At 43.3% G+C, this 14,170-nt stretch overlaps 1 long non-coding RNA gene across 1 annotated transcript in view; it reads right to left on the bottom strand.

Moving 5' to 3' along the window:
- The window catches only part of LOC121875973, an 84,472-nt gene extending 73,779 nt beyond the window's left edge, over nt 1–10,693 (bottom strand). Inside the window, exon 1 of the long non-coding RNA XR_006090698.1 lies at nt 10,611–10,693. This is a non-coding gene — a long non-coding RNA (uncharacterized LOC121875973). The remainder of the gene's footprint in view (nt 1–10,610) is intronic.
- Nucleotides 10,694–14,170: the final 3,477 nt, after the last annotated feature.

The following is a 14,170-nucleotide window of genomic DNA, read 5'->3' as shown; positions in this document are numbered from 1 at the left end:
TCATAGGTGAGGTGAGGTGAGGTGAGGCGAGACAGAAGGGGCGAGAATTATAAGTGAATAAAGATTTCTTAATTTAGGTGAATATAATATAAGCTGGACGGTGGGTGATGGAGTGAACAATACGGGAGGCGAGAACAAAAGGACAATTTAGTGAAGATAAATGCATAAATCTGATTATGGAAAAAGTTGGAATATCCTGACGAAGACCTGACGAAGACCTGAAGAAGACCTGACGAAGACCTGACGAAAACCTGAAGAAGACCTGAAGAAGACCTGAAGAAGACCTGAAGAAGACCTGACGAAGACCTGAAAAAGACCTAACAAAAACCTGAAGAAGACCTGAAGAAGACCTGAAGAAGACCTGAAGAAGACCTGAAGAAGACCTGAAGAAGACCTTGTTTGAGAAATGACCTTGGTGAACACAACGAAAGTTAATAATGAATTCCGGTGAAGAGACGAGCCCCTCCCCACCCTCTGTCCACACTAAACTATCCATCGCCCTCTGTCTATGTCTTAAAAGTTATGTGTATTAAATCAACCCATGTCAACAGGAAGGTAATTATGGGGAATAAAATGGTGGTATTATTGTTAGCTATATAAACCCGAGGACTGGAAAAAAAATCAGGGTAAAAAACATCCAAGTCATTTATTTAATATACCAGCAGAGTCTGAATCGTCTTTTTCCGTTCTGTGAGAGAGGCAAGAGGAGGAGGAAGAGGAGGCACAGGTCGTGGGGTGAAGAGGAAGGTTAAGAGCGAGTCGGAGATATGAGGTAGAGAGGAAGTGGAGGGAAGGTGGAGGTGGGTGGAGAAGGTGGAGGGGAGGAGTGGAGGGTAGGGGGGGGGGTGTAGAAGGTAGAGGAGCTCCCAAGGCTCTAGCGCTGTGGGCTTCCCCAGGGGCGTCGGGATCAAGGGCAGATTCAAGACACCAAGAATAGTGACCAGAAAAACTGGTCTGGAATATTTTTGAAAGAGAAAGGAAGTGAATAGGGGGGGCCAGAGGTGAGGGGGGATTTGTAGGGGAAAGACTCCAGGAGACAGGGAAGACTGTGGAAGAAGGGGGAAGATTTGGAGGGAGGAGACTATGGAGGGAGAGAGGGGACTATGGAGGATAGGGGAAACCAGAGGGGGGAAGACTGTGGGAGGGAGAGGGAAGACTGTGGAGGGAGAGGGGAAGATCAGAAAAGGAGGGGGGGGAAGACTGTGAAAGGGGAGGGGGAAGGATCAGAAAGGAGTGTGTAAGACGGTGGAGGAGGTGGGGGGAAGACTGGAGGAGGGGGAAGACTGCGGAGGGAGGGGAAGACTGTGGGAGGAGAGGGGAGGGAAGATGTCTGGTAGAAAACTTTAAGACAGGTGAGTTGAAGAGGTGGGAGGCAGAAAGAGAAAGTGGTGGTGGTGGGGGTAGTGGTGGGGGGTAGTGGTGGGGGTAGGGGTGGTGGTGTGTGGTGGTGGGGGTGTGTGTGTGTGGTGGGGGGTAGTGGTGGTGGGGTGGGGGGTGGTGGTGGTGGGGTGGTGTGGGTGGGGGTGGGTGGTGGTGGTGGGGGGGTGTGATGGTGGTGGTGGGGGTATTGGTGGTGGTGGATCAGGTAATACTCCTGCCTACATCACTGGGGACTTACAATACCTATACAGTATTACACTACATCTTCAATAACTAAATAATGATAAATGTTGAGGCTATACTTCCAAGTGAACATAAAATAAATAGGAAAAGGTCATGAGTATTTCTGAGATGAAATGTCTTGTAATTCTTAAAATAAAGAACAATTTGGAGTCGTATTCGTTTATTCATGTTAAGAATATATATATATATATATATATATATATATATATATATATATATATATATATATATATATATATATATATATATATATATATATATATATATATATATATATATATATATATATATACGTGCATAAAGTTAATTAGGTGCTGCCACTCAGCAGTAGTATGAGGCAGAAACAATCTCGCTGCTCACATTGTGGTCATGGCCGCTTCATTTCGGCGCCTCTCAGGTCTCCGGCGCTACAGCTATCCATCTTGATTTTGATCTTATATACCGGGACTAACTTCCGCCCTCCTGGTCCTTTGACGTCTACCAGCCTCACCATACACGCCCTCACCACACACCCTCACCACACACCCTCACCACACGCACACACCACACACCCTCACCACACACCCTCACCAAACACCCTCACCAAACACCCTCACCAAACACCCTCACCAGTACTTTTCTTAATCACAGACTGAGGGGTGACTGTCGCTCTCTGGTCCACTATATCTTGACGCCGTCCAAACTCACTCCATCTAGTGTTTAACATTCTTTCCAGTTGTCCAGGTTTAGCGGCATCAGTCAGTCTTGAGTGGCTGCCATCGTCCATGTTGTTGCCCCACAAACAGCAGAACTATTCACTAATATATTCTCATCTTTGTTTTAAATCTTTCTTCTTCTCCTCGTCCTTCAGTCCCTCGTCAGTATTCATATGTCCTCACAGTAACTATCCTCCTGCAGGGTACGTGGGCCACTCCTCAAACAATAATACGTATTCATAGTATTATAGGGGAATATATAACACAGATTCGCCTATAACTTATAATATACCTTCCATGTTAATTTCCCTTCAACCAGTTCAAGGATAACGTCGGATATTTTACATAACACACCAAAGTGATCAACTAACCAGATATTAATACAGGTTCCCGACTGAGTTCCTATGATGGTAGACTTCCTCCCGCTCCTCCACTAATCACACATACACCAGCTGCCGACCCCCAAAGTCTTCCCGCTTCCTAGATATACTTCACTATATATATTTATTTCTTGTAAGCTGTTTCCACTCGTTTGGGCTCTACAAGGTGATCAAAGGCGATGTTTAAATTGCTTCTGAGTGTGTTTTCCTTTACTCGTATACATATAACTGAGTATACTGTATATATTCTTACATATAAAAAAAATGTGTGTGTAGTATAATATAGAAGAGGCGCAAAAAATTGTTCACCCTTATCCTTAATTAATATGGGTATAATCCAGTTTGTTGTATGAGCACTTTAGTTAAGGACAATCATTACTTCCTCCACGGCTATACCTTCACCAATATTTTACGTTTTCTTTTTTTTTCTCACCTGTCGAGCCACACCTGTCGAGCCACACCTGTCGAACCACACTTGGTCTATACCACTCAACAATACATCAATTTACGTTGGGGGTTAAATATACCACAAGAGTTACCTACATACCATCACACAGGTGTTTGGGTTTCCTTCACTACTCAGGTGGTGGAAAATTAACTTCCATGAGGCTCTACTGACATATAAACTCTGTCATATAAACCGTTCCACAAACCAGTTAATGCTACTACTACTTCTTATGGGATCAACTTAATGTTTTCTACCTGTTAGAGTTCTTCCTTCCTTCCTTCCCTTCCTTGATCCAAACAGCTTTGGATCTATCCCTGCCATACTCTCCCACACTCTCCCGTCATATTCTCCCACACTTTCACTCTCACACACTCTTCCCTGTTCTCCCAGCCACTCTTCTCACCACACTCACCTCACACACACTCTCCCTGCCATAACCCTCCCTGTCATACTCTCCCGCCATATTTTCCCACATACTCTCCCTGCTATACTCTCCCTGCCACACCTCCCCACCTCCCAGCCATACCTTTCCATACTCTCCTGCCCCTCCTCGCCATACTCTCCCTGTCAAACACTCCCTGCCATACCTCCAATCACATTCCCTGTCATACTCTCCTCTTCGTCACACTCTCCCTGCCATACCTCCCCGCCATCTCCTCCCCGCCATACTGTCCTGCCATGCTCTCCCTTGCCATGCTTCCCTCTGCCACACTCTCTCACATACTCTCCCCAGCCATACTCTTCCTTGTGCCTCCCTTTACATTGTCCTTGCCACACTCTCCCTGCCATGCTCCTCCTGCCACACTCTCCCTGCCATGCTCTCCCTGTCATACTATCCCTGCCATACTCTCCCTTGTGGATAAGTGGTACCAAAAATGACTCCCCGGTTGGTCAGTTGGTCCGAGTTCCTTAAGTGGCTTCTATTATTTGACCTCTGCCAAAAATTAACCCTTAATTGTCAAGGTAAACAATCTTGACGACAACAACAAAAACATAAACATAAGAACAACAACAACAGCATAAAACAACAATAATAACAACAAAAACAACAACAACAATAGTAATAACAACAACATTAAGAACAACAACAACTGGAACTTTAATTAACGTTACCTGAAATTCTTGACCACTGTGACGAAAATACCTGAACCGTTCCTAGTGACGAGTGGGGTGAGAGGGGAGAGGAGAGAGTAAGGAGAGTGGGGAGAGAGAGGGGAGGGCAGTGGGGGAAGAGGGGAGAGTAAGTGGAGAGAGGAGGGTGAGGGGTAAGGGGAGTGAGTGGAGGGCGAGAGAGGAGAGGAAGGGAGAGGAGAGGAAGGGAGAGGGGAGAGTGAAGGGAGGGGAGAGGAAGGGAGAGGGAGAGGAAGGGAGAGTGAGGGGAGAGGGGAGAGAACGGAGAGGGAGAGTAAAGGGAGAGGGGAGACTGAAGGGAGAGAGGGAAGAGTGAGGGGAGAGGGGAGAGTGAACGGAGATGAGAGTGAAAGAGGGGAGGAGAGTGGTGAGAGAGAGAGGAGAGGGGAGAGAGAGGGGAGGAGGGAGTGACTGGAGAGGGGAGAGTGAGGGGAGAGGGAAGAGTGAGGTGAGAGTGAGGGGAGAGGGAAGGGAGAGGGAGTGATAAAAGGACAAAAATGAAGGCAGAGGGAAGAGGGGAGAAGGGGAGATAGACAACAAATGAAAAATAAGAGAGAAAGAAATAAAGAGAATGAAATAAATGAATGAAGGTACAAATAACATGGAGTGAAGGAAACAAAATAAAATCCATAATAACAAAGAATGAGAAGAAAGAAATCATTACTCGATAGAAGAGAGAAGAAGGAAGAAGAAAAGGAGACGAAAGAAGTGAAAGAAGAGAAGAAAACAAAGACTTAGTAACTTCAAGGTATATAAAATGAAAGAAATTTACCCACTTCAAGAAAAAAATAAGTTGGGGCATATGATAAAAATGAAGGGATATGTAAGAAAAGTGAGTGGGGTGAGAGTAGTGAGTGGGGCGAGAATAGTGAGTGGGGTGAGAGTAGTGAGTGGGGTGAGAATAGTGAGTGGGGTGAGAGTAGTGAGTGGGGTGAGAGTAGTGAGTGGATGAGAGGGATGAGTGGGGTGAGAGTAGTGAGTAGGGTGAGAGAAGTGAGTGGGGTGAGAGTTATGAGTGGCGTCACGGATAATACAACAACATTACGTCACTCATTGTCACTCAGCCTGCACTCATTTGCATGTATATAGGCCTTATCGTCCGTAACACACCACCCACACCTGCCACCATCCACACCTGCCACCCACCACACCATCCACACCTGCCACCCACCACACCATCCACACCTGCCATCCACTACACCACCCACGCTTGCCACCCACCACACCACCCACACCATCCACCCACCACACCACCCACACCTGCCACAGCAACCCACACCTTTCACTCACCACCACTACAGTATCTACACACACACACACACTACCGATTATGTATTATTATATTAAGTTTGTGTAATCCATCATATATATTTACTGCATATATTATAGGAAGGTCATACCAATATGTAAACACCGTAATCTATATAGCCATAATAATAAACAATAACAGTATTGCATTATTATAATGATGCATAATACCAACGAAATATTATAATGATCTCAGCTGAATGACAAAAGGTATTGTAATATTATTTTTTCATCATGAGAAAAAAAAATATATATATAACATTACATTACATTACTTTACATTATACAGGGAGATGGTGTAATGTAAAGATATGGAAAGTTATTCTAAATATATGTTTTCATTATACATATTTCGTTGCTGGAATATTATTAAGATAATCTTTTCTGGCAACGTGTCAACTATAGTATGTGTGTTACAACCTAACCGAACCAATTCTAAGCTACTTTTACCTAACCTAACCTAACTTAATCTAACCTACTGCAACCTTTTATTCCGAGGGGTAATCTCAGCAGGCTTCAAAGTTTTAATGATGTTTTGATCGAACTCTTCATGCTAGGAACAGTTCAGGCCACCACACCTGCACTTCCCTGTGTGGCATGATCGTAGGTGACGGTCGAAATATACAGAACTCTTGTTTGTTGTGTATTAAAATGTAATAGCATGAGGCTTTAGGTCAACCCTCCAAACATCATCTCTTACCGTCTTAACACACTGAACACTTTATATGGACAGATCTGATATAATGGTGTCTCTTGCTCCCTTACAATGAGTCCTGTATCTGGATATAAATTACCTTTACCCTTAACATAATTTCCTCAAGCTTTCTTGGATTTACGTCTTCCAAGACCTCTTCCGAGTGCTGTCCCTCTCATGTAATACTGAATCATGCATACAACAAGCCAATGACAATACCCTCACCCCTCTGCGACTAAGCATTGGGCACAAAAACAACATTCATAATACCTGTGGCTAATTAAAATATAGTCACACAGATTTATCACTAGATGCAACTATAACCAATACAAAGCAAGAGAGAGAGAGAGAGAGAGAGTATTCCAATTCACTCGCCATCAGATAATCCGAGGTGTGGAGAGCATGGTCCAGATACCCCCCTCAAGACCCTCCAACCTATAAGGATATTGCCTCACGAAATCTCCGGATATTCCAGAACCATTTTCACCCTTCAGGCTTAGTTGACTCATCGGGTGAGTTCGGTTCTTTAATCAACTGATGAAAGGCGAGGTAAGAGTGTGAAGGACTTTTATGATAGAGGCATGTGTAACTGTGTGTGTGTGTGTGTGTGTGTGTGTGTGTGTGTGTGAATATGCTTCATGATTGTTTATTTGGTCGACAGTAATATCTTGGTGATTATTATACAGTACGCTTCTGGATTTCATTCACATAGAACACACACACACACACACATACATATATATATATATATATATATATATATATATATATATATATATATATATATATATATATATATATATATATATATATATATATATATATATATATATATATATCACCACCTCGACAGGTTCCGGGGCGAATTGTACTCGACAGAAGAAAGTAAAGAAACTAAATATTTGATCCCGGGTCTCGTTCACTTATTCCGACTCCTGATAATTTTATGGCGTCAGACGAATATTCTTAAGTGTTTTGTTGGAACTTTAAGCGGCAGTAGAATTTGAAGTCCTTACAGTTTGCTTAATATTTACAAATACATGTATTTATGTATATGAGTGTATATTCATGTGTGATATTGATGTGTATGAATATATTTGGTAAGAATTAAAGGAAAGTGTTTTAAGAACTAAAGGTTTTCATGCAGACAAATGTGGTTTAGTATGTATGTATGTATGTATGTCACTCCTTCCTTACCTTCCACACCAGTCACTCGCTCCACACCTCCCGACCATTGTTTCCTCCAACGTTTATTACTCTCTCTCTCTCTCTCTCTCTCTCTCTCTCTCTCTCTCTCTCTCTCTCTGTTTCTCTCTATTTCTCCAACGAAAAATATAATATTTTCAGAGGCATTTCATTCCTCAGTAATATTACTTATTCTTTCATCAAAAACATACATTCAGACACACTTCCTTTCACCGGAATATTTCTCATGAGACAGACAATCTTCTTCTTCTCCTTCTTCTTCTTCTTCAAACAAAATAGACAAGAATCTGTTGATACTGATAGAGAGGCTCACTGTCATGGTGGTTGCTGTGGAGGTGATGGTGAAAACTGTGATCGGTACCGCACACTGTAGACTAAGATTATTTTGGGCACTACACTCGACCACCCTTCACTTCCCCAACTGTAGACTCAGGTACCCATTCACAACAGGGTGTGGACTTGAGACGCAATGGGCATAAGGCAGTGGCATTAGCGAAGGTGAGGGAACTTGTAATGTAAATACGACCCATCGGAGCTTACATGCTAGCAGGTCTGGTAGGGTCAGTGCCTAAAGAGATTTCGAAAAACGACAAATTTCCCTGAAACACGTGTTCAAACCACTCGAGTCTACCAGCCCTACTGAAGTTAGGTTGCCTCAGGGAGAACAAGTTTGTTTTGGTTTAGTTTGATGTATTTTATGATGTATTCAATACCCTGAACCACGACACCTTTAGTCACTGTGTATGTCAGAGCATCATTGTCTAGCGCACTCCACACCACCACCCTGACGCAAATTCCACACCACCATCATAACGCAAACTCCACACCACCATCATGACGAACACTCCACACCACAACCATGACGTACACTCCACACCACCACCTTGACGCACACTCCACACCACCATCATGACGCATACTCCACACCACCACCACCATGACGCACACTCCACACCACCACCATGACGCGCACTCCACACCACTACCACCACCATTACCACCATCGAGGACCAGAATATGCAGATAGAATCACCCGACATAGCTTCCCTTCTAGCGGTATGAGGAAGTTGAAGTCAATAATGAATTCTAGGTAGATCCTCCAACACCGCACCCTCAGCTCCTCCTCCAACACCTCACCCTCAGCTCCTCCTCCAACACCTCGTCCTCAACTCCTCCTCCAACACCGCACCCTCAGCTCTTCCTCCAACACCTCACCCTCAGCTCCTCCTCAACCTCACCCTCAGCTCCTCCTCCAACACCTCACCCTCAGCTCCTCCTCCAACACCTCACCTCAGCTCCTCCTCCAACACCTCACCCCTCAGCTCCTCCTCCAACACCTCACCCTCAGCTCCAACACCCCTCGTCCTCAGTAGAGGTTACGGGAATGATGGAGACTCGAAGTTGGGACACCAACGTGAATCTTAGGCTTATCACATATGCAAGATGGTGCACCGTTCTTGATGCGGTGGTGACCTTGCCCTTCACCACACACACACACACACACACACACACACACACACACACCAATTACGAAGGTTTAGCGTTGTAGATGAAAATAAGCGAGAATAAAACGTAATAATTTCAAATAAACTGTCAATTATAACTGGGATCTATAACTAGGACCTATAACTGGGACCTATGACTGGGACATATAACTGGGGTCTATAACTAGGACCTATAACTGGGACCTGTAACTAGGACCTATTACTGGGACCTATAACTGGCGACCTATGCCTGTGGTCTGTAACTGGGGTCTATAACTAGGACTTATAACTGGGTCCTAGTTATGGTATTTTTAACTTAATATCATGGAAAGAAGTTGAATTATTGTAGATGCCCTGGAAAAGTCATGGTATGTATGTGTGTGTGTGTGTGTGTGTGTGTGTGTGTGTGTGTGTGTGACCGTGTGTACACTTGAGGCTTACCCCCACGACAACTTTAACCTACGCAGTTACCTTTGTGATGGAACGCCCCAAATCGATAACGTGTGGGTCCCCCTGTGGCCACCGACTGGATAAAAGGTTTGTCAGGGGTCGGACTTATCTGCAACCATTCACGGAGAGTCGAGTTAACATCACCAATTTCCCGGAGATGAAATGTATCTTAAAATCTGGCTGCAGGAACTTCACTTTAACTTGGAACTATAACTGGGATCTATAACTGGGATCTATAACTGGGACCTATAACTGGGACCTATAACTATGAGCTATAATTGGGACCCAATAACTAGGACCTATAACCAGGTCCCTATAACTGGCATCTATAACTTGGATCGATAACTGGGACCTAAAACTGGAATCTATAACTGGGACCCTGTAACTAGGACCTATAACTGGGACCCTATAACTGGAATCTATAATTGTGAACTATAACTGGGATCTTTAACTGGGATCTATAACTAAGACCCTATAACCGGGACCCTATAACTGGAATCTATAATTGGGAACTATAACTGTGATCTTTAACTGGGATCTATGACTGGGATCTATAACTAAGACCCTATAACTGGGATCTATGACTAGGACCTATAACCGGGACCCTATAACTGGAATCTATAATTGGGAACTATAACTGGGATCTTTAACTGGGATCTATGACTGGGATCTATAACTAAGACCCTATAACTGGGATCTATGACTAGGACCTATAACCGGGACCCTATAACTGGGACCTATAACTAGGACCTATAACCGGGACCCTATAACTGGGACCTATAACTGGGATCTATAACTGTGATCTATTACTGGGATCTATAACTGTGACCTATAATTGTCCATAAAGCAGTTATTCTCTTCCTATCTACGAGTTCCGTATTGTAGTTTGACACAACACCAGCATCGCCTCTGAGCCATCTCTCGTGTTATTGAAGAGAGAGGAGCAACACTGTGTTACTGATGTCATAACATGGAGCATTACACAAGAGGAGCAACACTGTGTTACTGATGTCATAACACGGAGCATTACACAAGAGAGAGGAGCAACACTGTGTTACTGCTGTCATAACACGGAGCATTCCACAAGAGGAGCAATACTGTGTTACTGCTGTCATAACACGGAGCATTCCACAAGACGTCATTATACTCTACATTAAAGACGAGACAGTAAGGACAGGCGGCCACACTCACCTGTCCGTCACGGTCAAGAGTGAAGGTGTTATAGGTGTGGCTCGGGTCACACCTGCACCAGCTGCTGCCCATCATCATTACCTGTGTGAAAGGACAAACAGGTTAATAATTAGTAATGTAATTAGCCTTTTCAGAACGCTTTCAATATCAAGCTACCTGTATAGTGAGAAATTAAGTAATTTTTTAATATATACAGTATATAATGTGATGTTTATGCCAGAAGGGGGCCAGGTTAACCCCCTCACCCCTTGTAATTATATAAAGAAGAGTGTGTGTGTGTGTGTGTGTGTGTGTGTGTGTGTGTGTCCCCCAAGTTATGTCGCACCTCCCTACCAAACTTTAGCTCTGTATTTAAACTGTGGAAATACAGAATACACACACACACACACACACACACACACACACACACACACACACACACACACACACACACAACACACACACACACACACACACACACACACACACACACACACACACACTTTGTATGAACCACAAAATATTCTCAATCTTCTCGGCTTATCTAAACACAACATAAAACCATCCACACGAGACACAAAACCATCCACACGAGACACAAAACCATCCACACGAGACACAAAACCATCCACACGAGACACAAAACCATCCACACGAGACACAAAACCATCCACGAGACACAAAACCATCCACACAGAGACACAAAACCATCCACACAGAGACACAAAAACCATCCATACGGACACAAAACCATCCACGAGACAAAACCATCCACACGAGACACAAAACCATCCACACGAGACACAAAACCATCCACACGGGACACAAAACCATCCACACGAGACACAAAACCATCCACACGAGACACAAAACCATCCACACGAGACACAAAACCATCCACACGAGACACAAAACCATCCACACGACACAAAACCATCCACACGAGACACAAAACCATGCGAGACGGAAATCACAAACTTAGTAATGATTCATTTGGGAAAAAAAAATATTGTGGCCAATATTTCGACGCAGCAAAAATGTTCATCTTTTCCCAAAATGTTTCGATCAAACCCAAAGAGGTTCATTATGGCCCGGATATTATATATGGACAACACGATTAGTTTTGATCAAGTGGAGGCAAAAAAGTGACAAGCGACTCTTATTTTGGTGGGGGGGAAAAATTATCTTAAGGGCGTTTTGAGTGACGATTCCCAGTTGAATATAGACTTTCCTGATTTACCAGAGAAATTACCTTGGAAAAAAATTAAACAATTATTTCTTTCTATATTGTGATTTGTTTTCAGAATTATTTAGTTAAGTTTATTTTACTGTTGTATTTCATGTGAATAGAGTTTGTCGTATGAGTTATTGTAGTACAGAAATACATTACTGTAATACTAACGTCCTGTAATAAGGTATTGTATTTTTTTTCCGGTGATAACATTTAATGTGAGGCCAACGTGATGTGGTATTGCTGATGTTGTGTTGATGTTATAATGTTATCAGTGCACTTCACCAATTAAGGTCTTTAAACACTAACAAGGGTATTAATTACAGTAGTCCATCAGTAAAAATTATGATATACAAACCTATGTGATGAAGCTCCGGTATCATGTACTCACTCAAAAAAAAACTATCTATTCAAAATTATGTTGAAACAATATGACACAACGGACGAAGGATTTTGACAACCCTACCGAGACAACAGGAGTCGTAGTGTTCATTCTGAAAATCATCGATCACCCCGAGTATAGATAGTTTTTTTTTTAAGTGACTGTAAAATATAGTATGAGATAAAGAGACGTTCATAACTAATAGAATTAAACAATTTTACAATGAAGTATTACACTGCTACGGTAATTTATCAATACAGTGTTGTGGGAGACTACAGTAAAGGAACACACGATAATCCTGGTAATATGATTCACTTGTAAATATACGAGTGTTATTGGCACTGTACTCGGCTCCCTTCACTGCCTCAGTTGTAAAGTTAGGTGTTTACGTAGTGCTATGGGATCGAACCATTGGAACATGTAATGAGTATTGAATCTACTCAGCCATTGCAACCATATTTTTTATATTAGTATTGTTTGTATTATGTGTTAATCCCCGCTACCAGTTGAGAGTAGACGTATAAAAGTGTGTCTGTCTGTCTGTCTGTGGTTGTGAGGGCGCCCGAGAAGGACTTTTATAGGAGCATCATCCTCCACACCACTCAGACGATTGACTTATATCACAGCATCTCTCGCAGCTATACACAGCAAAGGGAATCAAGCTGATGATTTTCTATCCACATTATTCCTGTCACCTACCGTCTCAATCACCCAGAGTCTATGCTTACACCCACTTTCCCTGCCACCCATTGTACCCATAACCCATTTGCCGACCACCTACAGCTTTTCCTGTCATCGCCAGTCTCTGCTACTCATTATCCTGCCACCCACTACCCCCTCCAACCACGCTACCCACTACCGCAGTCACCCACGCCACCCACCACCCCTGCCACTCTTCTCCAAAGGACTGTACGGGAGAGGAGAGTCCATTAGATATGAAACCTAAATATACCCGTTCGAGTAAAGTCCGTTTCATAGAGGTTTTGCTATTAATACACAGTTGACGATAGCTATGATGATATCGAGGATGATTAACGTGGCATACAGCAGAGGTCGCCAAGGGTCTAAATCATCTTATTTATTACGATCGTTCCAGCCATAAGGAAGTTCACTTTAAAAGCGGGCCATTTCTTAAGGGAGTAAAAATTACCTGCGACACGGGACGGATATAGACGGAGGGAGGAGAGAATTAATCCCCACACGAACTCAAACAGAAGGTGAATTTGTCCGTGTCCGTGTTTGAAATAGGGTACGTTTTAAGCCTACACACGAACACAAACAGAAGGTGAATTTGTCCGTGTCCGTGTTTGAGTGAGCGTACGTGTTACCCACACAAGAACACACAATAACTAGACTTATTGAATGTGAAAATCTTGACATATATGACATAAAGGTGACGTGATTATATTTTTATTTCGTAAAGAGGATGAAAGTTGGAAGAGATTGGGAGACATGACAGGTATAAGGTGCACTAAGGGGAGGGAGTCACCTGTGTGTGTGGGAGGGGGGAACCTGTAGGGGAGGGGGTCATCTGTGTGGGAGGGGGAACCTGTGGGGAGAGTTCATCTGTGTGGGAGGAACCTGTAGGGAGGTCATCTGAGGGGAACCTGTAGAGAAGGGGGTGGGTCATCCATGCGTGTGTGGGGAACTTGTGGGGAGGAGGTCAAGTATGTGTGGAGGGCTGTAGGGGTGGGGTCATCTTTGTGTGGGGGGGACCTGTAACTAGGGGGGTATGTGGCTCGTGAGGGTAAACAACAAATTAAAACACACACACACACACACACACACACACACACACACACACACACACTTCTATCTTCCTATAAGTGTGTGAGGCTTCATTAAATTAGTAGTTAGTAATGTAAATTGGAATAAGGGGGTGAGGAAATAGACTTGTTTGATGTTTAATATAAATATTTACTCATTTTCTTATGTCTACATTCAAGTTCATATTCATAAAGCACTTTT

Source organism: Homarus americanus, unplaced genomic scaffold (assembly GCF_018991925.1).
Source record: "Homarus americanus isolate GMGI-L3 unplaced genomic scaffold, GMGI_Hamer_2.0 scaffold42818, whole genome shotgun sequence".
Taxonomy (NCBI): Eukaryota; Metazoa; Arthropoda; class Malacostraca; order Decapoda; family Nephropidae; genus Homarus; species Homarus americanus.
Note: the sequence above shows the minus strand (reverse complement) of the source record. Positions and strands in the feature narration are given on the sequence as shown.